A 25,657-nucleotide genomic window follows, 5' to 3' on the forward strand; every position below is an offset into this window, starting at 1 on the left:
ATGATAATTATATTCTTCATTTAAATAATTGCATATATTGTTAGAATTATGAAAATATAAAATTCTAAATTTTAATATTATTATTGTGAAGATTTGAAACCTGGATTATGAATAAAATAGACTCGGTAAAGAATTGAACTATTAAATTTATTAGTATGTTTATAAATCACAATTATATCAATTTATATATAATAAGCGTAAGGGATTTTTTATTCAAAACTTTGGTCCTGTGCCAAAACAATCTCAACCATTGATCACATATAATTAAAAATAAACGGCTAAGATCATATTTTATTGGACTAAGTATATATTTTTAATACAGTCATAAATAGAAAATAATTACATTATTCTAAATTTATTCAAACACTAATTACGATACAATGTACTAATATATACTATATTTAATATTTAATTCTAGGTGATATTGAAGTCAACTTACTCTACCAATTTAAATTGTAATTCACATTAAACTTTATAGTATTATAATATTATTATTGATGTATAAGCCAATTTCTTCTGCCAATTTAAATTTAAATTTATATTAATTTCTATATTACTTTAATTGATATTAAAGTCAAGTTACTCTCCAAATATAATTTTTATTTAATTAAAATTTAAAATAATCTTTATTATAACCACTAATTTAATTAATTTTTAATAAACTATAAAATAGATATTCAAATCTATTACATATTATAAATATCTTTATCTATACAATCAGAAGATAATTATTGCCTCGAGATAAAGCAAAATAATTTGCACTTTTCATTCGGGTAAAACAATATTATACTATTGGTTCGATCTAATAAAATTTAAAGCAAACTAAACATACTTAGTTGTATTTGGTTAAAATTAATATGCATCGGGCTAATGAAAATACTATTGATCCGACTAAAAAATATATTATTGAATCGAGTTTAAATAAAAGAACATAAACTATTCATCCATGATTAAAAAAATATTATACAATTGATCCAAACTAAAAAATCAAAATCAAAATATAATTCAACCAATTAAAAAAAATCATATATATAATATATCTGAGTTAAAACAAAATTATCATATTAATCCGGGTTTAAAACAATTACAGTCAAATTAAAAATAATTAGTTGAATTTGATCGGCGTAACAGTTGATCCGAAAAAAAACAATAATGTAAACTATTGAACTAACACTTAACTTTTAATTAATTTTTTTTTGTGAACACACATACAATATGAATAAGACTATATCGTTTATCCAGTTACATTATCTGTTTCAAAATACCTCTAAATTAAAAAAAACATGAAAAAATACATGTATTAATATAATATTTATCGTGAAATTATATTATTTAAAAACACTAAGTGGACAAATTTAAGAATTCAATTCATAATAAATTTTCTACAAAAAGAAAATATAATAATAAAGTTATATAAAGTTGCATCACACGGGTTTTTTGACAAATAAGCTAATTATATATTAAAACATTATAATACAGCTGGAACAAATTACCGAACTGTCAACTACAATCTGATTGTGAAACAAAAAACAAGCTAAACAAATAGCCGTTTTGTTTTCAGATTGCTTAACGCATAAAATATTCAAATTCTTCAATCTAAAAGGTATTACAATGACATCTCGGTCAATCCAACCTATACCAGTTATGAAACTAGTAGCATCATAATTGACTTTCACGTAAGCATCATCTGTAGCCCAATGTCCAGAACTATCAGTTTCATCGACTGATATTGGAGTGACAGATAACTCCAAAATATGAATAATTTTTTGTTGTGGAAGGTGAACTTTGCGATATACACCACCGTCTAAGATTTGATGCGAGTCTTACACATCTCCTAAAATATCATAAAAATCTTTTTTATAAAAGTTATCAAAATCCATAACAGAACACACAAAAACAGCAAGATAGAACACACTAATATCCTAAAAAGATGGGCATGAATAACAAATTTGATAACAATGTACTCAAGAAGATTTCGTCCAAAAGGATTAAATTTCGGTTTTATTGAAAAACTGATAAAATAAAAGAGAATGGAAGAGCGGGAGAGGAGGACGATGAGGAGGGCGAAGGATAGAAAAGTGAAGGTGAGACGGCGAGAACCCTAGATACGTGAGTCGACTCTCAAAACCCTAGTAGTGGAAAATTTATCCATCACGCGAGTTTTAAGTTAATAAAAATGAATGTTGTTGGCTAACAACATGGGTTGGTGGGATTTAAACATGAGAATTTTAGTGGTGCATAAATAATTTAAATATTTGTTGTTGACAGGATTCGAACCTAGGATGTTGAGTAGTATATATTCTAAATAATAATATAAATATTTGATGTTGACGGAATTAAAATCTAGGACATTATATTGTTTTAGTATTTAGATATAACGGTCTTGGTTATTTGATTAAGAAGATCCAACGATAATAACCAAATCAACTAAGAAAAAGATATATCAAATTATACTCATTTCAATTATTATATTTTAGTATAAATTTTTGTTATATAATAATTTTATAATATGGCTAATAGATATTTGGCATATCTTTATGCCCCTTACAAAATAAAATAAGATAAATTCATATTTTTTTCGGTGGATACACATACAAAGTGCCTGGATATATTGATCAGGTGCTAACTACTAGAAGAAATATTGATAGTTTCTTGTTCCCAAAACAATCCAACCAAGACGAAATGAATTGGAAAAAACAAATAGTACGATGTAAATCAAGCATATGAGAGTATTATTTATAGTCTATGTTAAACAGCTACTAAACGTGACATTTATGCTAATAATTGAAAAGAAAATTCCCATAGGAAACAGCTCATGATTGATGTTAATTTTAGGGTGGTATTAATGAACAACACTATAAATATATTATCACACTGCAGCCAGCCAAGTATCTGTATTAAGAAACAAGTACAAGTACAGTTTTTGCTTAATTGGATCCTCCTCCCAAGTAAAAATGGCAATGTATATTAACTCTATCTCCGGTCCTCAAAATGTTGTACGTGAGGTTGCTCGGAGTTCAGCAAATTATCATCCTAGCGTCTGGGGAGATAAATTCCTCGCACACAGTAATTCAGCGCTTCCAGTATGTTACTACTTACTATGTTAATTGTTAGATTTTTCCTATATATAACTATGAGTTGAATTTTGTGGAGTACTACCAATTATGCCAGAGAACTTGGAGTTTCAATTTTCAAACATGTTCTTTTTGCATAACATATATGGCGTTCAAGGTATTCGCGGTATAAATAAATAGTACTTCACATAAAATTATCCATACAAACGTACGCATACTGTGTTCTTACTAACTCATACAACCAGAATATAGAAACGGACTACTAGTAACAATTAAACACAGACAATTAAAGAAGAACACACTACTAAGAAAATAGAACTATTTGTTGTTTATTCACTTCAATACTAAATATAAGCACAGACCTACAATATATATATATAGAATTGAAACTAAATGGGTGCTAAAAATACTCCACTACAACACTTATTCTCAACGTTCTAAATAAACCTACACACTAATCATGTGCATAAAATTAGGAATAGACTTGTCCAAGTAAAACTAGCATTGACTTGGTAAACAACTCTTGCTTAGAATAGAAAACTAATAATGAAATAATAAGTTGCACTAATTATTTTTAATACTCCCCCTTAGTGCAAGCATACGATCAACAACTCTAAGTGAGCTCATGTGATATTAACACTTTGGCTTTCCCAGAGGCTTTGTAAAAATATTGGCCACTTTCTCATTAGTTGATACATTCTCCACTTCAACTTCATGTTCAAGTACCGTCTCTCGTGTGTAATGGTAACGAACTTCAATGTGCTTTGTTCGTCCATGAAAAACTGGATTTTCAGTAAGTTTGATAGCACTTTCATTATCGCACTTAAGGTGCACAACATAATTAAACTCACCAAGCATACTTCTTATCAACCCTTTTAGCCAAACACATTCCGGTGCTGCCATGCTTGCTGCCACATACTCTGCTTCTGTGCTCAACAAAGCAACATTTGGTTTTTTCTTACTACATCAGGACACCATTTTCGTACCAGTCCTAAAACAATATCCACTGGTTGAATGCATGTCTTTGATGTTTCCTGCCCAATTTGCATCTGTGTACCCGACTAGTTTAATCTTTTCGCACCTTCTATACATCAAACCATAATCCAGAGTCCCTTTAATATATCACAGAATCCTTTTGGCTGCATCCCAATGTTTATAAGTTGGACGCTGCATAAACTATGATACCACACTAACCGAGTAACAAAGTTCAGGCCTTGTGATAGTTAAATAAATTAGACTACCCACAAGTTTTCGAAATGGTGTTGCGTCATTCAGTGGATCTCCCTCGCTGCTTGTCAATTTGAGGCCCTGCTCCATTGAAATAGCTTTTTCTATGGACTCCTCCATGTTGAAATGTCACAGCAGATCTTTGGCATAGGCCCTTTGAGAGATAAAATAACCATCAGCTGCCTTTTCTACTTTAAGACCAAGAAATCGACTAGCTTCTCCCAGATATTTCAGTTCAAAATGCAATGATAACTCATTAATCAACATAGTTACCTCATCTCCATTATTTCCCGTGATAATCATATCATCTACATATAGTAGGACAATCAAGTGAACATTTGATTCTATTTTAATGAATAAACTAGAATCTGCTTCAGAAACTCTAAAGCCACAAAATAATAAATACTGAGCAACTTTCCATACCAGGATCTTGATGATTGTCGAAGACCGTATATAGACTTTTTCAACCTACAAACATAATCTGGATATTCATTTGAAATGTATCCTTTAGGTTGCTCCATGAACACCTCACGATCAAATTCACCGTAAAGAAATGCATTATTCACATCAAGGTGCCATAACTTCCACCCTTTGAATGCTGCAAGAGCAATTATAGATCGTAGTGTCACCATCTTTGCCACCGGGCTAAATGTTTCTTCATAATCCAGACCATAATTTTGAGAAAAACCACGTGCAACCAATCTGGCTTTGTACCGTTCGATCGTTCCATCTGAATTTTTCATTACCTTGTAAACCCATTTATAAGTGATTGGAACACAATTTTCCGGCTTGGGAACTAACTCCCAAGTTTCATTTCTTCTCAAAGCTTTTAATTCTTCTGCCATTGCATGCTCCCATTCAGGTTTGCCTTTCGCTTGTTCGTATGTTGCTGGTTCATTTTGATCAGTTTCTCCGGTGAAGAAGCATGAGGTAACAGTGCAATTATTTAATTGTACCTCATAGTCTCGAAGGTAAGATGGCTGCCTTCTTTCTCTTGTGCATCTACTTGAATATGGACTTTCATTGTTATTTGAGCCTCCTTCTGTTGACGTGATTTCATCATTTAAGAACTGATCTTCATGTTCCAGAGAAAGCTGAATCTTTTCTTGATGATGTATCACACTATTCTGTGTAGCATAATAAGATGACACCTCATCAAATACGAAATCACGAGAAGTGGTTACCTTATGTGTTTCAGGATCCATACATCTCCAACCCTTCCTGTGTACGTCATAACCAACAAAAATACATACTTTTGCTTTCGGGTCCAACTTAGTACAAGTAGCCTTAGGAACATGAACATAGCATATTGAACCAAACACACGAAGACAGCTAACATCCGGTTTTTCATCATAAAGAATTTCAAGAGAAGATTTCTCTTTACCTGGTCATGGAGGTAAACGATTTATCATGTAACAAGCACTTTGAAAAGCTTATGCCAGAGCCCTCGAGGAAGGTTTTTGTCATGCAGCCAAGAGAGGCTCATAGATGTGAGATGGGCCAACTTCCTCTCTGAAACGGCATTTTGTTGTGGCGTATGTGGATAAGTCATTTGTCTCTGAATACCCTTCTCATTGCAGAAACGAATGAAGTCACTTGAAAGAAACTCTCCACCATTTTTGCTTCGTAAACACTTGATTTCCTTTTTGAACTACTGTACTACAGCTTGAAACTCAACAAATTTGGACTTCTAAAATTTTAACCCATGCATATCTCGAATAATCATCTACGAGTATCATGACATACCGGAAACCTCCATAACTTGTTGTCTTCATCGGACCCATCAAATCTGCATGAATTAGCTCAAAAGCCATTTTTCTGCGATTTGTTGATTTCGAAAAAGGAAGAAGGTGTGATTTTCCAAATTGGCATCCCTAACATATTGTATCTTCACAAACATTTTGAAGATTTGGCATTCCTTCTAATAACTTATGAGAAGAAATTTGTCTTAGTAGTGGATAACTCAGGTGTCCTAAACGAGCATGCCAGATTGATGCCTTATCAGTTTGGCTTGTCTTCTTTATATAAGCTTCTCCCACTGACATTACAAATATGGAATCTTTCTTTCTCCGGTGAACACAACATTAGCCTCAAGATTCTTAACATTTTCAAGAATCTTAACATCATTGGGGCCAAACAAAACATACTTTCCAGAATTCGTAATTTGAGAGACAGGAACTAAATTTCTTTGCAAACCTGGACATGGTAGACATTGTCCAATTTGACCAAATGTGTATCATCTAAGTTGATCTCTACAGTCCCTTCTTTAACTACTGGATACATAGAATTGTCTGTCGTGATGATGACTCGTTCACCGTCATGATTACGCAATTTAGAAAATACAGATTCATCTCCAGTGACATGATGAGAACAACCCGAGTCAATAATCCATTCCTTTGCGTAACGTGAATGATTATAAAGAACTTGAACTAGTGTTGATCCCTTTGCAATGTCCCTGATTTCCGCTGTAAAGCACTGCTCCCATTTTATCCCTTCCTTTGGTTCACTTTGTTCCTTTGGCTCCTCTCTGGCAACATTTACTTTAGAAAGCTTCACTCTACAATTCTTCTTAATATGCCCAATCTTCCCAAATCTATAACATTTGATAGGGTTACGACTTTGGGAGTTTTCACCACTGGATTTCACATCTCCTTGATGATTTTTATTCCCAGGTCGCATATTTTTCTTGTAGAACTTTCCTTTCATAAAGAGCGTTGAATCTGTATCAACGCACCTGCCCATCTGTTTTGCTAAAACTTTTTGATTTGAGAGAAGACTCTCCAATTCCTCAATAGATGGCTGAACAGCCCAACCTTGAATGGACGTCACGAAAGGAATGTACTCTTTCCTCTGTCCTTGTATAAGAAATCGCTGCATCCTTGCCTCTCTAATATTCTCATTCTCATCTAATTCTGATATTTCACCACACAAACTTTTAATCTTTAAGAAATATTCATAAATAGATAAACTTCCTTGTGTCAGCATGGCTAACTCGTTCTCCAAAAACTGCAATCTTGCGGTATTCTTTTTCGAAAATAATCGTTTGAGTGTATCCCAAACCTCCTTGGGTGAGTTGACGTCTCGAACATGCTCAATAAATTCCTTTCCGAAGCAAAAAGAGCCTTTCCACATATGATCTTCCATTTTCTCCGTAGTTCAACATTAGCTGGGATGTTCGCTGGTTCCTTCTCTGTTCCAGTAACAATCTCCCATAAGTCCTGACCCTGAAGATAAGCTTCCAGACACATTTTCCAGTACTTATAATTAGTGCAGACAAGCTTCTCAACAGAACTGTTAACACCTGAATTATTGCCTCCATTTACCACCTCCATAGCAAGAATGTTTTTTTTGATATTATAATCTTTTTTCAACAAGACAAGTACTTAATAGACGAAAAGAAAATAAATGACAAGTTTATATGACTCAAGATGGTTTTGATACCGTAAAACAAAATAGAAACAGACTACCACTAATTATAAGTACTGGAAAATGTGTCTGGAAGCTTATCTTCAGAACTGTTAACACCTGAATTATTGCCTCCATTTACCACCTCCATAGCAAGAATGTTTTTTTTGATATTATAATCTTTTTTCAACAAGACAAGTACTTAATAGACGAAAAGAAAATAAATGACAAGTTTATATGACTCAAGATGGTTTTGATACCGTAAAACAAAATAGAAACAGACTACTAGTAACAATTAAACAGAGACAATTAAAGAAGAACACACTACTAAGAAAATAGAACTGTTTGTTGTTTATTCACTTCAATATTAAATACAAGCACAGACCTATAATATATATATATCTAGAATTAAAACTAAATAGGTGCTAAAAATACTCCACTACAGCACTTATTCTCAACGTTCTAAACAAACCTACATACTAATTATGTGCATAAAATTAGGAACAGACTTATCTAAGTATAACTAGCATTGACTTGGTAAACAACTCCTGCTTAGAATAGAAAACTAATAATGAAATAATAAGTTGCACTAATTATTTTTAATAGAGGAACATCTTCAAGTGCTTAAACAAGAAGCCAAGAAGATGCTAGTTGCAGGAGACATAAATCAATACGAATTGATTTCCTTAATAGATGATTTTCAACGACTCGGATTTTCCTACCACTTTGAAGCTGAGCTTGATACATTATTGTAGCACTTAAACAATAGCTTTCATGAACTTTATTGCAGCAAAAATGAAGTTGACCTACTTGAAGTTGGCCTATGTTTTCGGTTACTTAGATAGGAAGGACATGATATTTCTTCTGTTAGGTCGATATAAAATTTAAGAAGCTCATAAACATATGTTGATTAACATTCTTACCAGTTAACTTAGACGCAGTCTAATATTCATGAATATGATTGCAGTTTCCATTTTAGCTATCATCTCTTCAATCATGCAGATGTATTCTACAAATTTAAGGACATCAACGGGAAGTTGATGGTGCACTTTTATAAGGACGTGAGAGCAATGCTAAGCTTGTATGAAGTAACATATCTCATGGTGTATGGGGAAAGAATACTAGAAGATGCTCTTGAATTTACTGTTGGAAAATATGGGTATAAGTCCCATATTGGTATGTAATATTTTGAGCATTATGACTAAAATATGTGTGAGATATGACGATACACTTTTAATAATGGAAATTATTATTTTTCACTAGAATTTTGCTCAAATATTATGGCATAAATTAATTTGCTTTTGTTTCAAATTAATTGATATGTTGTATGTCTTGATATATTTAATCTGATTCTGTTTCATATTATTTATGGAATAGAGTAGCTTGCAAGTATTACAACGATTCCATAATTAATGATACTTAATTATGGAAAAGAGTAGCGCACAAGTCTATCTACACCTATATAAACACCACTAGTGCGTTAGGGTTAGATACACCAAAAAAACACATTCGCCTCTAAAGACAAAACCCTGTCTCTCTCTCTCTCCTCCGGTGATAATTTCTTGTTCTGTTTCAACTCTGCTGAGAGTGTTGTTCTACATCACTGCAATCCGTTTTATCTTGGGAGGCTTTTCGCTCGCACACGACAGTGAGGGCTAATAAGCTTTAAGGAGACAGTTCTGCACTGGACTCGGATTATATCCTTTTCTCCTCTTTTTCTGTTACTCTGTTTGTTCATTTTCTTCACACACACATATAAATATTGGTTTTTTTGCACAGATTCACAATAATCTTAAAGCTTAATAATTTGTTTAATCTGTGACTGACAAATCTGTTTTGTATGTTTTTGTTTAACAGACTAATGGAGAACGTGAACAATATGACCAGTAGTGATGTGGTTGATCCCAACACACATATTATAACATCTGATGGGGATCACCAACTGTCGCTAAACCCTAACGCACAGGTACTGGTACCTGATGGGGGTATACTATCGTTGGACAGTTCCAGGTGCCTCTTAGACAGAATACGGGTGTACAGATACATGTTACGACTATCCCACCTGTTGCGCCTACGCATCCTGTAGCACCTACTCATCCTGTTATGCCATCTGCACACGCTGAGAAACCTGAGAAGTTCAATGGATCGAACTTCAAGCGCTGGCAGCAAAAGATGATGTTTTTATCTGACCACTCTAAACCTTGATCGATATCTCAAGGAGGAATTACCATTGCTCACTACTGAGAGTGATATGCATACTGTGTATGTTGCGGATGCCTGGAAGCACGTCGACTATATCTATCAGAACTATGTGCTAAACTGTTTGGCTGATTCATTATATAACGTATACTGCTCAAAAACAACAGCTAAGGTCTTATGAGAATCACTTGACCATAAGTATAAAACTGAGGACGCTGGGGCAAAGAAGTGGATCATTGGTTGCTTTTTTGATTACAATATGGCGGATTATAAGACTGTGGTCAGTCAGGTGCAAGAACTATAAGTGATCATCCATGATATCCATGCTAAGGGGATGGTCATAAGTGAGTCCTTCCAAGTTGCTGCTGTGATTGAAAAGTTGCAGCCTGGTTGGAAAGATTTCAAGAACTACCTTAAGCACAAGCGTAAGGAGATATCTATGGAGGATCTTATCGTTAGACTTCGTATTGAAGAAGACAATAGAGGATCCGAGACGAAAACTAATGTTACCACTGAAAAGGCAAATGTGGTGGAGCACGAGAGCTCCAAGCCCAAGAAGAACAATTTTGGGAAAGGGGGGAAGCTTGCACCAAAAGGAGGAATTTTGAAGTCGTTGAAGTTTCAAGGAAAATGCTTCAACTGTGATAAAATGGGGCATAGGTATGCCGATTGCAAGAAGCCCAGTAAGAAGAAGGAAGCAAACATGATTGATAATGTGTCCAAGAAGATAGGTGATATAGACCTATGTGCTACAATCTCTGAAGTAAACCTCGTTGGCTCAAATACAAGGGAATGGTGGATTGATACTGGAGCTACAAGGCATGTTTCTCTAGCCTCAAAGTTTCTAATACTGGTGAGAAGCTCTACATGGGGAACTATGCAACTTCTATGATTGAAGAAGAAGGCACGGTGATTTTGAAGATGACCTCTGGAAAGAATCTAACTTTGAAGAATGTACTTTTTGTGCCTGATATTCACAAGAACCTGGTGTCTGGTTCTATATTGAATAAGCATGGATTTCACATTATCATTGAGTCAGATAAAGTTGTTTTGTCTAAGAGTGGTATGTTTGTAGGTAAGGGTTATGTTATCGATGGGCTTTTTAAGCTCAATATTATGTCCATTAAGGACGATAATGAAATGAAGAATTCTTCTGATTACTTTCTTGAGTCTCCTAATTTATGGCATGCTAGATTAGGACATGTTAATTATGACACTTTACGAAGGTTAAGTGTAAAAGAATACATACCAAAATTAACAATTGATTTAAAACATAAGTGTCATACTTGTGTTGAGGCAAAATTAACGAGATTGTTATTTAAACGTGTGGAAAGAAACACCAAAGTGCTAGACCTAATACATAGCGATATATGTGATTTCAAATTCGCTCTAACAAGAGAAGGAAACAAGTATTTTATTACATTCATAGATGACTGTACAAAATACTGCTATGTATATTTGCTGAAAAGCAAAGACGAAGCTATAGATAAATTTAAAATCTATAAGGAAGAAGTTGAGACACAACAATCTGAGAAAATCAAAATAATACGAAGTGATCGTGGAGGTGAATATGTTGAACCCTTTGGGGAATTCTGTTCACAACATGGTATAATCCATGAGGTCACTGCACCATACTCCCCTCAGTCATATGGTGTGGCTGAGAGGAAGAATCACACTCTTAAAGAGATGATGAATGCGATGTTGATAAGCTCTGGACTTCCGCAGTCGATGTGGGGGGAAGCCATCTTAAGCGCAAATAATATCTTAAATATTACGATGCGCAAGAATAAGGATGTAAGTCCTTATGAATTATGGAAGAAGAAGAATCCAAGTTATCAGCACTTGAAAGTGTGGGGGTGCCTTGTAAAGGTACTAATCCCTATACCTAAAAAGGTGAAGATTGGTCCAAAGACTGCGGATTGTATCTTCATCATATATCCTTGACATTGCATGACATATCGGTTTCTCGTTCATAAATCTAAGATTCCTGATATTCAAAAGAATACCATTATGGAATCAAGGAACACCTCATTTTTTGAGACAACATTTCCATGTAATCCAGGAAATGAACAACCTACGACGTCTAAATGAACTCATGAGTCTATAGATGATATTAATGAGAGTGAAGAGAGTGAAGATGAAAATGTGGGGGTTATGAGAAGGAGCAAAAGAAAGCGTACGGAGAAATCCTACGGGTCTGATTTTATGTCCTATTTGCTCGAAGAAGGTGATCGGAAAACCTATAAGGAAGCGATTACCTCACCGGATGGGCTTATGTGGAAATAGGCCATCAAGAACGAAGTTGATTCGATTATGCAGAATCATACTTGGGAATTAGTAAATTTTCCAATCGGTTGTAAACCATTAGGTAGCAAGTGGGTGTTCAAGAAAAAGTTGAAAACCGATGGCACTATCGATAAGTATAAGGCCAGACTTGTAATCAAAGGATAAAAGCAACAGAAAGGACTTGATTACTTCAATACATATTCTCCTGTAACGAGAATAACATCCATAAGGATGATGTTTGCTATCGCTGCAATGCGAAATCTAACAGTACATCAGATGGATATGAAAACAGCTTTTCTAAATGGGGATATAGATGAGGAAATCTATATGAAACAACCTGAAGGGTTTGTTTTCCCTGGACAAGAGAGGAAAGTTTGTAATTAGTGAAATCACTATATTGTCTAAAGCAAGCTCCTATGAAATGGCATGAAAAATTTGATGAGATCGTGCTGGCAAATGGCTTCAAAATCAATGAATGTGATAGTTGTGTCTATTACAAGGAAAATGAGAAAAGTTATGTCAAGGAGAATGATAGCGGTTATATCATGATGACATTATATATAGATGATCTACTTATTGCCAGAAGCAATAATAAAGTGATCAAATCTACTAAGGACATGTTAAAATCAAGATTCGACATGAAAGACATGGGACTAGCGAATGTTATTCTAGAAATTCAAATTTCTAGAACATCAGAGGGTCTCGCACTAAGTCAGCCTCATTACGTTGACAAGATCCAAGAAACATTTTGTGACTGCCTCAACCCCGGGGTCAGGAGTTGACGTCATCAATAATAATAACAACATAATATAATCCAACTTAACATAAACATGACCCATTTTACCAAGATCTTTACAGGTTTAAGTATGATTTAGGTACAACAATTACAAAACCGACTTAAAACAACCATCCTGATGCAGCTAACTTAACACAGCAACTCAACAGACCATCTTTGGTCCAACTCAACTACCTCAGAGGTGGCCGACGCGGAAGGAACTGGAACTCTGCCCCGACTACCACGGAAGAATCTCCTAGACTTCTGCAATACATATATAAAATATTCTGCAAGGGTGAGCAATCAATTGCTCAGCAGTACCACTATATGAATAACAAGTAAAAATGATTTAAAATAAAGCAGTTATAGGAACAGAATTCATACCTGTAAGGAAACAAGTAAACATTGTATAAATTGGATATCAAAACTAGCATGCTCTGTAAAATAATAACATCAGTAGTGTGATGTATATAAATACCAGAGAATAATTCTAGCATGTCATTTTCATTTCCAAATCCACTGTATAAACTACTTGTTCGGTTACGAGAACCACAAAGCCAAATCAGATAAGTACGGATATGTGAAGACAGCTAATCAGGCTATCAACACCGGACGGCTCCCGCTGTCATCCCATATACCTGTTCCGGAACTCAGAGACTAGCTAGGTCTCTGAGCTGCTGGACTAATTGGTTATAAATTGTGCGCAACTGAATTAGCCTCTTACGCCACCTCAATTGGCCTACTTTGGCCCCTATGTATCCCATATCTGATCGTTTTATCCAGTTTTCAAAACAATTGTACCTATCTCATTTTCAAAATCATTCATTTTACTAGCACACATATAAAATCCAGTTCGTAAATCATTTCATTCGAGATAGGTACCTTCCGAAGTTACTTTTCCCCAAAACAATTTAAAACAATGATTTATAACTATAGGGGATACATAACTTAAAATGTTTATGTTCCATTATGAGAATAAAACATTTAGCTATTCATACGTACTGAACCATAAAAGAATGGTCAGGGGTACTTGCCTTGCAGAGCTTTACAACTATTACTGATCGAATCTGAGCCAACTCAGACGTTGAGGCTTTATCGTCTAACCACTAGATCACCTTGGCTTCGACTTCAACACTCAGGTTCTCCGGTTGAAACCCTACTGAACTCGTCGACTGTCCACTAGGTTATCTCTAGTTCGATATCAATTCTAGAGTGCTTCAACTAGAACCTACAAAGTCGAAATACCCTACGTTAGATGACCAGGTATGCTTAGGGATGGCTATCGGGTCGGTCGAAACGGGTTTAGCAAAAACCAAACCCGAACCCGATTATTTTTGCCAAACCCAAACCCGAACCCGGAAAAACCCGAACGACTAAACCCGAACCCGAACCCATCGGGTTCGGTTCAGGTTCGGTTCGGATTCGGGTTTGTAGATCACTAACAAATTGCACCTTAATTTGCACAAACTCTAGTGAAAAATTACTGGGATCTGGTTTGAGCAAATTGCTCATAAATATGACGATATTGAAATTTTTGGGATTGAATTAAAGGGTTTTGAGAAGACAATGGATAATATACCTCTATGAATAAAATTGTTGGTGAAATAATGCAACGATCTTGACCTTTAGTATACTTGTAGTGAAAATGCTGCTAAAACCATATTTAAAAAACTTTAATGTAATAGTTTGTAAAAAGTATAATTTTTTAGTACTAATATTAGTAATATATTATATTATATATTATATTATTACTTATAAAATATAAAATATTATTTATATATTAACAACGGTTTCGGATCGGGTTCGGGTTCGGGTCGGAACGGAACGGGTTTCGGGTTTTCGGGTCGGGTTCGAAACGGTATGCCTTAAAACCAAACCCGACCCGAAAATGGTTCGGGTTTAAAAATCAAACCCGAACCCGAATCCAAACCCGAAGGTAAAACCCAATCGGATCGGTACAGATTGGGTATCCATCGGTTCGGTACAAATTGCCATCCCTAGGTATGCTTGATATATCCTCGCTAACAACCTATCCATTCGATATCAAATCCCGACCCGTAATTATACATATTATAATAACACACATAACAATTTGGGTTCACGCTCTCAAAAATTGGGCAGTGTCTCCTTTGTTCATCGGACTAACCGTCGAAACACCATCGATGTCACAATCAACCAATCAATCCAACAAACAGGCAACCAATCCAACTTCACATTCCAAGTTACCCCGAAACGTATTATTTTACTACTACTTTTTATTTCGAATAATAATATGCGAACTAAATTATTTATTTTAAAATAATAGGACTCAGAAATAATCATCACGGTCCACCGTCGGCTCGCCGAGGCTCATCGCCGACGGAGGTAAAATTTGCGGGTTCCCGATTGCATCGGATATCCTTCGTGAATTTCACCGATTAATTAATAATTATTCCCGCACAATACATTTTATTTCATGAATTCAATTAAATCATTTTCCTTGCAGAAAATAAATTAATTAAATCAATAACAAAATCCGCAAAACCCAACGCGTGTAAACACGCACAGACAGTCAGGGTGTGGGAATTAACCAGAACAAGCACGAAACTGAAAAGCACAGCAAAATAAACACAACAGCAATCGACAATAAGGAACAGGTAACCGCACCTCTCGGAATTCCGAGAGGTGGCAACCAAATCCAACTGAAATATACACGCATATGCGTGTATATATATATACAAATCAATTCTCTGACTAGACCAAAGCTATAAAGCCGAAACAGAACAGAGAACCGAAAGAGAAAAGGAGAGGCCGGAACGACGACTTACCGGAAAAACAGAACGGGAAGAGAAGCAAAAGAATCGAAGGGAAGAAATCAAAGGAAGGAACATGGAACAAAGTTGTGGTCCTGTTTTTGGTTTTATTATATCTTATTATTATCAAAACAACAGGTAGCAACAGGGGATGGGACACGTGGTTTCCAACTTTCTGTTGTGCAAACACATGTCCTAATACAACAAAAATCTGATTTCCAGTCTCGGTTATACCTTTTATTGACCAAAACTGCGGGTGGAAAGGAGTCGAAAAAGTTCCAATTAATTATCAAAATTCTCGAAATAATTAAAAGATAAAAAATAAAATTTTCCTAATTTTTAAAGCATTTTTAAAATATAACTCGTACCCGCATTTCATAATTAACGAACCGAGCGGTACTTAAAACAAATTCAAGAAAATCCCGAAAATAGTCTTAAAATGTTATAAATATCCCGAAGTTAATAAAAACATAATTTTCGAAATTTTAAAACAATTTCTGAAGCAGAATTTATACTTGCTTTAAGAAATTAAACGAATCAACACGCGGGTGAAAGTAATCCTAAAAATTTCTAATATAATTTTAAAAATTCCCAGAATATTCCCAACATAAATAAATACGAGCTTCGTAATTTTTGAAACATTTCTGAATTCAAGATTGATTTTACTAATAAATACAATCATAAAATCATTCAGGGGTAAATAACCAATAGAATATTGATTTCTAAACTTTATAAATTCCCAAAAAAAATTATTGAAATTATATAACCATAAAAATAATTTTAGAGATAATCCAAATCTTTATGGAAATAAAACTGCAATAAAATCACTTTTATCAGCGAAACAAAAATCATACAACCCATTAATTAACCACGCAATTCAATCCCATACACTAGTAATCACATATACATAATAACCAAGCAATAACCTGCTGACGGAACCCAGATATATAGTTTATTTAATTAATTACTCAATAATTACACATTTAGATAATAAAAATATACGAGTCGTTATACGTTTCTTAAGAATGACTTTGAGAAAGTTAGGACACCTGTGGATATGACTTTACATCTATCCAAGAATAAAGGTGTATGAATCTCCTAAGTGGAATACTCGAGAATAATCAAAAGTCTGATGTACCTTATGAGTTGTACAAGACCAAACATTGCATACTCAATTAGTATGTTGAGTAGATTTACAAGAAATCCGGGAGCTGATCACTGGAAAGCAATCATAAGAGTACTGAGGTATTTGAGGGGAGCTGGAGACTATGGACTGCACTATGGTAGATATCCAGCAGTATTAGAGGGATATACTTACGCAAACTGGATATCTAGCAACAAGGCACTAAAGTCTACGAGTGGCTACGTATTTACACTAGCTGGAGCGGCAGTATCATGGAAATCCTCCAAGCAAACGGTGATAACTCATTCCACAATGGAAGCTGAGTTCGTGGTACTAGATAAATGCGCTGAAGAGGCTGAATATCTACGCCAGTTTCTGGAGGATATTCCAAGATGGCCAAAGCCTGTGACTGCAATAGGGATACATTGTGATAGTCAATCCGCTATTGGAAGAGCATAGAGCACGATGTATAATGGAAAGTCCTGTCATATACGACGATGACATAGTTCCATTAGACAATTAATCTCAACCGGAATTATTACCATTGACTATATATCGTCAAAGGATAATATCGCGTGTTAGGTCACACTTTCACTGTAGAGGGGGTGAATACAGTGTTTATTACAATCAAATCAAACTTCAAGAACTTATGTAACAGAAAACAAACTTTATTTAAACAATAAACTCTGTTACAATCTGGAACTGTTATCTCTCAGTGATGAACAAAATATCACGAGAGCTGCTAGGGTTATAATAAATAATATTCTCGATAATGATAACACTTATAGTATAAACCCTATGTCTGTGTTTATATACTACACAGTTACAAGATATTCGCTAATTGATATGGAATATAATTCTGCTTCCTAAAATATATCAATCAGATATCTTCTATTCCAAGTATTCCATTCTTCACGGAATTCCTTCTTCATGCATATCTCTTCTTATGTTTATCTTGATCTTCTTAACTTTAATCAGCTACTGTCCTTATCTGATCGTCCTTCAGCACTTAAGTTCTGATATCTATCTCCTGATAACATAAGTACTGATATCCCTTAAGTTCTGACTTCCAGTATAAGTACTGATCAGTTAAGTACTGATTTGTTCTGTTCAAATAAGATCTGAAATCTAAACATAAAACATATTAGCCATGACATTATCAAATATATCTAACAATCTCCCCCAACTTGTAAATTAACAAAATATACAAGTTTAACAGATATTTGATGATGTCAAAAACATTAAGTACAAATGCATGAGAAATAGACAAGATAACTACAACTTACAGTCCTTAAAGTTTTTACCAATTCAACTTCTGATAACAACTTCAATCTGTATAAATATCAGAATTTAAGCAGTTGTAGATCTTCGACTTGGCTTCATCATTTTCTGATCTCTCTGATGTCAGGAGTTGTTCTGAGATAATTCTTCAACAAACATTTCTCAGCATATCTGAGTTCATCAATCATTCTCCGTTTGACATCTTTAAGCTCTGCAGTATCTTCACCAGTTTGAAATATTGCAGCTCTGAGATCATTAATCTTTGCTTTTCTCAACTCCCGATCTAGTCTTATGACATAAGCTTTGTTAGACTCTAGATTGAATTCAAGCCCCTTAATACCAAGATATGTTCTGATCTGTGCAGTATTAGGCTTCATATCAACAATATCACCATTGTGATTTCTGTACTTTGGAACATATCTGCTGTCAGACTTAACAGAATAAAGTCTTTTCTGTCTCTGAATCTGTTCCTTTAAGTAGTTTGCAGCAGTCTCTGTTATTCTGTCATCCACTCGAAGTAAGAATAATACATGCTCCAATTCTTCAAAATACTTCAATGGAATGGCATTTTGTCTTATATGATAAACCCTACCATCTGTCATGAAATACAACATGATGTATTCTTTCAAGAAGGTATGGTAAACCATCTGTACAGATTCTAGTTGATTCAATCTCTCAGGAGTTGCTCCAATACCTGGTTCACTCAAGGAAGTTGGATCATCGGTAGTGTTGTGTACTCTTCTCTCATCAGCACTTCCCAATCCAGTTTTATCTCTAGCTTCCTTTCCAGTAACTACTCTTGCTTCAAAACCACTTGAAGTAGTCTTCAAAGATTGAGTCTGTTTTGCTTTAGTGAATCCTGGTAGGAGTGTTTTAGATTTATTTTCTGATATCAAGTTAACTTGAGCACTGTCAGAGGTTACTTGCTTCTTCTGAATATCAGAACTTACAATTTCTTGACTCTGAACAACTTGAGCCATGTCAGAGGTTGTTTTAAGAACTTTTCTTGAAGTCAGAGCAAGATTATCTTTTCCATCAGTAATTTCTTCTTCCAAGGAGGTACATAAGGCTTGATAGGTTCACCAACCTTTTCTTTACCCTTGGATCTTGGATCTATCTGTGGTTGTGATCTAGCCAAAGTTTCTTCAGTATGTATCCTTTCTTTGATCACAATGCCTTTAGGTTTTGGAAGTAACTTTTTACCAGAAGCTTCAGATTTAGATGTGACTTTCTCTGATTTAAGTCTGGCTTCTTCTTCCTTTAAACTTTCCAAGTCCATCCCTGGATTTTCTTGAAGAAATAACTGTCTTGACATTTCCTCATCAAGATCTAGAAGTTCATCAGAACTTATCCTTTTACCAGCAGAACTTATTCTTTTCCCAGTATCAGAACTTGTTCTGTGACTAGCTTATCTTGATGTAAACCTTCTACCTTGACTATGACCACCACCCATTCCAGAGTTTCCTTGGTCATCTTTTCCATCATCCTTTCCTTGCAGTGACTTGTTGGTTTTGCATTTGGACTTAATTACCTTCTCCCCCTTTTTGGCATCAGCAGGTAATAAAAGAGAGATAAGTAGCTCCACTGAGGTCTGGATTTCAGTAAGTTGCGATTGCTGAGAAGCTTGATTTGTCAGAATTTGATCAATCTGAGCTTGTTGCTTCTCTTGAGTTTTCTCAATATAAGCAACCCTGTCAATGGTAGGTTGGAAGAACTTTTTCTTATCAAGTTTCCAAACTTGTTCCTGTTTAATAAAGTTCTCCTGAATCTTGTGTAGCTCTGCATGAGTGTTGGAATGAAGACCTTGTAGATGTTTAGTACTCAATGCAGTGACTCTAAGCTGGATTTTAAAATCATCAGAATGTAACATTTCATCAGCTTTAGTCAAGTGCTCAGCAAGATGTAAAGCATTTGGAACACATGAAACTGAGTTCCATTCCTTAGTCCACTCCTGACCTGCAGGAGTTTCACTCCAAGGTACTGGTGCATCCCTGATAACAAACTCCTTTAGCAGTTCAGACTTAGGAAGAGTCAGTGGAGGAGTATGTCCTGGAGGACCTGCTTCATCAGCATCTACAGTTGTAGCAGCTTCACCAGTATCTCCAACATTTGCAGCATCAGAACTTAAAGAATCAGTATCTTCTGATAAGACAACTGTATGAGTAGCAATGGAGGCTTCAACATCCTCTAATTGCTGATCTGATACTAAGTTCTGATCAACAGCCATATCCTGATGCTCACCTAAAATCTGATCATCATCTTGATGCAGAGAAGGTGTTAGTGATAACTCAGGAGTTTGAACAGCATCAGTAACAGGTGTTGTGGAAGGATTATTTGCTGTTGGAGCTTCTAAGAAAAGTATTTCAGGCACAACCAAGTTCTGAATATCAATTTCAGCACTTGTGCCTGGATCAACAAGAGATATAGAAGGTGAATTAGCCTTGTCAGATACAGGTTCCTGAGATGAAGTTGATGGAGAAGAAGTGACTGGAGCAAATTCCTTGTCTTGTGAGATCAGAGATTCCTGATCCCCTTCCTTAGCTGCTTCCTCCTCATCATCTGAAACTGGCCTCTGTGCCCTCTGTTTCTTGTACTTCCTTGTTGATTTGGATTCCTTGGGAGTTGCAGGAACCGTCATACGTCTAAGCCTCTTGAGAAGCCTAGAACCCCCAATTGCAGAATCCTTCTGAGAAGTTGCCTTCTCAGCTTCATCTATCATAGGTTCTGAAGAGGGAATCTGATCCTCAGAATCTGATTCATCTCTCAAAGTAATCCTCCTCTTCTTCTGAGATGTTTGAGGAACAGTCTTTGTTCTCTTTGGCTTAGAGGATGTAGGCTTCACAGTAGGTGCTGAAGAAGAAGGTTGAGCAGTCTGTGAAGTGGAGAGATAGGATTTGAGATAAGTTCTGAGGGTAGGTTGAGTAGAATGAGAGGTAGGGACTGAGGTTGATGGATTTTGGTTATGGTGAGTTGGTTGAACATTTGAGTAAACAGATTTGTAAGTAGCAGGATCAGCATTTACCAGAATCTGTTTCACAGACTGAGGAATCTGTAATTGTCTCACCATTGATTTCTTTGTGTCAGCATTTATCAGGTCGTTAAAGTACCTTTTTGTAACCTTAAAAGGTGGGATTTGAGTACTGACTAACTGGGGTTCAGCAGTACAATACGTATAAATAAGTTGACAGAATCTAGCAAAATAAACAACATCTCGATCCTCTGTCATCCTATCCCCAATAAAACCAATTATTCCAGTTGCAAAATCAAAATGAGTTTGATGGATAATAGCATACCCGATGTGCTGACTCAGAATTGGGATGGCATCAAAATTTGAACACTTGTTGCCAAAAGCCTTGGTGATGCAATCGAAGAAGAAACTCCATTCTCTTCTGATATTAGCCCGTTTCAACTGTCCAAGTTTCGTCAGACTCTTTTCATATCCCAAAGCAGTCATTAACCCCCGAAGGTCTGATTCCTCTGGTATAGAGAAGGTACAATCTTCTGGAAGATGTAATGCTCTTCGTACTGTACCAGGAGTGACTACATAGGAAGAATCACCCACTTGGAAGATAATACTGGGAGTTCCTCGTTTACCACCATCATCATAAACTCCAGTCCTCCAGAACCGCAGAACTTGTTGACTTGAAAATAATTCAGGCTGAGTTAAGGCGTACCCAACCTCACTATGTGCAAGAAGATCTTGCACAAAATGCAATTCAGATGGAGCTTCAGCATGATCAAGAATTGCAGCATAGTTGTTTGGAACAAACTTTGCTCCATCAATGATTAAATCCTTTGGTGCCATGTGAAAAAATATTGAAATTCAAGTATGCTTGTTAGGTGTGTGAGATAATATCTGTATGAAAAACCAACGTAAGAAAGAATGAGAAAGAGAGTAAAAGTAAGAAGAGAGATAAAGTATAAAGAAAGTAAAAGATTAAAGAAATCTTCTCTCTGTTGTTCTTATACTCGAAGAAAAAATGTTACCGTTGGACACCTGTCAGACATGCAGTAATAACGGATAGTTACTGGGCTCGAGAAAACAGGAATGATTACTTATCCAGTTGCCTTGATTCAAGGAAAAATCATTTCAGTTATCAAGAGACACAGGTTTAATTCAAAATTGAAACCGTTAGCACTGATTGAATTGTTTTTCACTGCAACATTAATATTCTGAAAATGAATCATGTTAAAAATGACCGAGATAATTTCGATGAATAAGTGCTGACAAAGAATCAGAACTTAAATAAAGACAAAATGTAAATGGTCATCAGAATATCAAGCAGGATTTAACAACACAGATAAAATAACTCAGAGACAAAATCTTGAAGTAAAAACAGTTTTCATTAATATATCAAGTCAATACATATATGAAATAGAAATTACATCAATACAAGATTTTCCCTAAGCTTCTAATCCTAACGTCAACAGCTTTAGTCCTAGCTAAGAAGCCTGACAAAGCTGAGGATGAGGAAGAACAGGAAGAAGACGAGATTAAGTCATCCTCCTCTTCCTATCTTCGACAAACAAGATAGCGAGTCGAATGATTCGCTCTTGCTGACGGATAGCTTCCCGCCTTTCCTCCTCCAGGCGCTCCAGATGGCGATGGTAATCCATCTCGAAGAATAGAAGGTGAGCCAGCACCTCCTGTGGGACAGAGTCCCAGATCTCCTCAGGAATGGCTGTTATATGCCACTCCTGCTGCCACTCGGCACAACTGAGCTCCATTGTGAAGGTTTGTGTGTTCAAAAACATGTTGTATCGAACCATTGTGTTTTTGACAGAAGAAGGAGGATAAGTGTGTGAGAAGAATGTGATGGAAAGACTGATGTGAAGTGGTTGCATATATAGGCAAGAGAATGCCAAGAGACACAAAGATATTGAATGCAGACAGGTAGAATTAATTCTACCTCGTCTCCCTAGACTTTGAAAAAGAATAACAGTCATTGGAAAAGGAATGTACACATGTAACAAGAGTGAACTGTTCAAGGACGAGTGCCATTATGTTTTAACCATAGACTATTAATCTTCCACTTCAACATTTTGAAATTAATCTGAGACTGTTACCAAATTTTATTCACAGATAAGTCAAGTAAAGGGTTAGACTGAAAAATCAGAACTTAGACCTATACCAGAACTTAACAGTCATCAGAACATAATGTCTTAACTCGAACAAGGAATATCTATCTTAGTAAATACTCATACAAGTTCTTAGTTATGAACGTCAGAACTTAATCATCAGAACGTGTAACTAGAACTTGTCCTCAGAATTTGTGCAAAAGTGACACAATGACTGTTGATCTAAAATAACATAGACCACCACAGAAATTTCATCATTCATATGGAGTGATGTGTGTGTGCATTAAGCTAAATAACAGACAAAGAGTAAAGTCTGATCTACTTCAGTACATCTTAGAAATAAGTCATAATTAAAATTTTGCTAAAGATCTGTCATTATCCTGAAACCTACTGATAAATGAGTTCATGCATGAGTTCACCTCTACTGTTTCTGTGCTAATTTTATGCATCTTTTGAAATTCTATTTTACAGAGGCTTCTCAGTGTAAGTGAGTCACGACTGTTTATCAGAATTTTATGCTATTATCAGAGTATTTCTCCAGTAATCATAGAGTGTGAAAAGTCACCAAGAAAATATTTTGCTTTTCTAATGCATATTTACTTAATACCAGCAATGCACTTGGGTCGTCCCTTTCACATTTTTACTCTAGATCTCAAAGGAGTACCTGATATTATTCTTTGATTATTGTTCTTCTTCTTTTGATAAGTGAGGTTTATCAGCACTTAGTACATTCGGCAGTTTTACTAGAATCAGAACTTAAACAGATGAGTAGCATTATTCTAATTTGTGACTTAGTAATAAGATATACAAAGTAAACTTAACTAAGCTCAGTTATCAGAATTTGCTTGTGTCATAAGATTTCCACAGAAATAATTTCTTCTTTCATGGGATCATTTGTTTATTGAAGACTAGTAGGTCAGTATCTAGCACAGTTATCCTCATAGGATTGAATAGTTACTGAAACAGACATTTCACTTATCAGAGTTTAGAAACATATATCAGACAACAGTCAGTACTTAAAGACATTTATCAATTAATGCACAGAATATACAGAGAGATTAATTCTGTAAATACTGATCATAAAGTCTGATAACATAGAACAAGTTTAAGCAGATTTAGAGAAAGAACCTGAAATCATTCCAAGTTCATTTACCAATTTTGAAAAGGTAGCTTCACACAGTGGTTTTGTGAAGATATCTGCTACTTGTTGATCTGTGGGAACAAAATGCAATTCCACTGTACCTTCATCCACATGTTCCCTGATGAAATGGTACCTGATGCTGATGTGCTTTGTCATAGAGTGTTGAACTGGATTACCTGTCATAGCAATAGCACTTTGATTATCACAGTAAATAGGGATTTTGAAATACGTTAACCCATAATCTAGTAACTGATTCTTCATCCAGAGAATCTGTGCACAGCAGCTTCCTGCAGCAATATACTCTGCTTCTGCAGTTGATGTGGAAATTGACTTTTGTTTCTTGCTATACCAAGAAACCAACCTGCCTCCAAGAAATTGGCAGCTACCACTTGTGCTTTTCCTGTCAATTTTGCAACCTGCAAAATCTGCATCTGAGTAACCTATTAATTTAAAATCTGATTCTCTAGGATACCATAATCCTAGATCAGCTGTTCCTTTAAGATACTTAAAGATTCTTTTTACAGCTGTTAAGTGAGGTTCTCTTGGATCTGCTTGAAATCTTGCACAAAGACAGGTAGCAAACATGATATCTGGTCTACTAGCAGTTAGATAGAGAAGTGAGCCAATCATACCTCTGTAATCAGTAATATCTACTGAATTACCAGTATCCTTATCCAGTTTTGTTGCAGTGGCCATGGGAGTGGATGCACTTGAACAGTCTTGCATTCCAAATTTTTTCAGCAAGTTTCTGGTGTACTTAGATTGACAAATAAAAGTTCCTTCTTCACTCTGCTTGACTTGAAGGCCCAGAAAATAACTAAGTTCTCCCATCATACTCATCTGATATCTTGACTGCATTAGGTTGGCAAACTTTTTGCAAAGTTTGTCATTTGGAGACCCAAAAATAATATCATCAACATAAATCTGGATCAAAAGTAAGTCCTTGCCATGGTTGAGATAGAACAATGTTTTGTCAATAGTTCCTCTGTTGAATCCACTTTCTAGAAGAAACTGAGCTAAAGTCTCATACCATGCTCTAGGAGCTTGCTTAAGTCCATAAAGTGCTTTATCAAGCCTGTAGACATAATCTGGATGTTTGGAATCTACAAAGCCTGGAGGTTGTTCAACATATACTTCCTCTTCCAATTCTCCATTGAGAAAAGCACTTTTCACATCCATTTGAAAGACAGTAAACTTTTTGTGAGCAGCATAAGCCATGAATATCCTTATGGCTTCTAACCTAGCAACTGGAGCAAATGTTTCATCATAGTCAAT

The 25,657-nt window shown here is 35.4% G+C and overlaps 1 pseudogene; it reads left to right on the top strand.

Moving 5' to 3' along the window:
* The first annotated feature begins 2,954 nt into the window (after window positions 1-2,954).
* The window catches only part of LOC141662979 (sesquiterpene synthase 2-like), a 33,927-nt pseudogene continuing 11,224 nt past the window's right edge, over window positions 2,955-25,657 (top strand).

The sequence above is a fragment of the Apium graveolens genome, chromosome 1 (genome assembly GCF_009905375.1).
Source record: "Apium graveolens cultivar Ventura chromosome 1, ASM990537v1, whole genome shotgun sequence".
NCBI lineage: Eukaryota > Viridiplantae > Streptophyta > Magnoliopsida > Apiales > Apiaceae > Apium > Apium graveolens.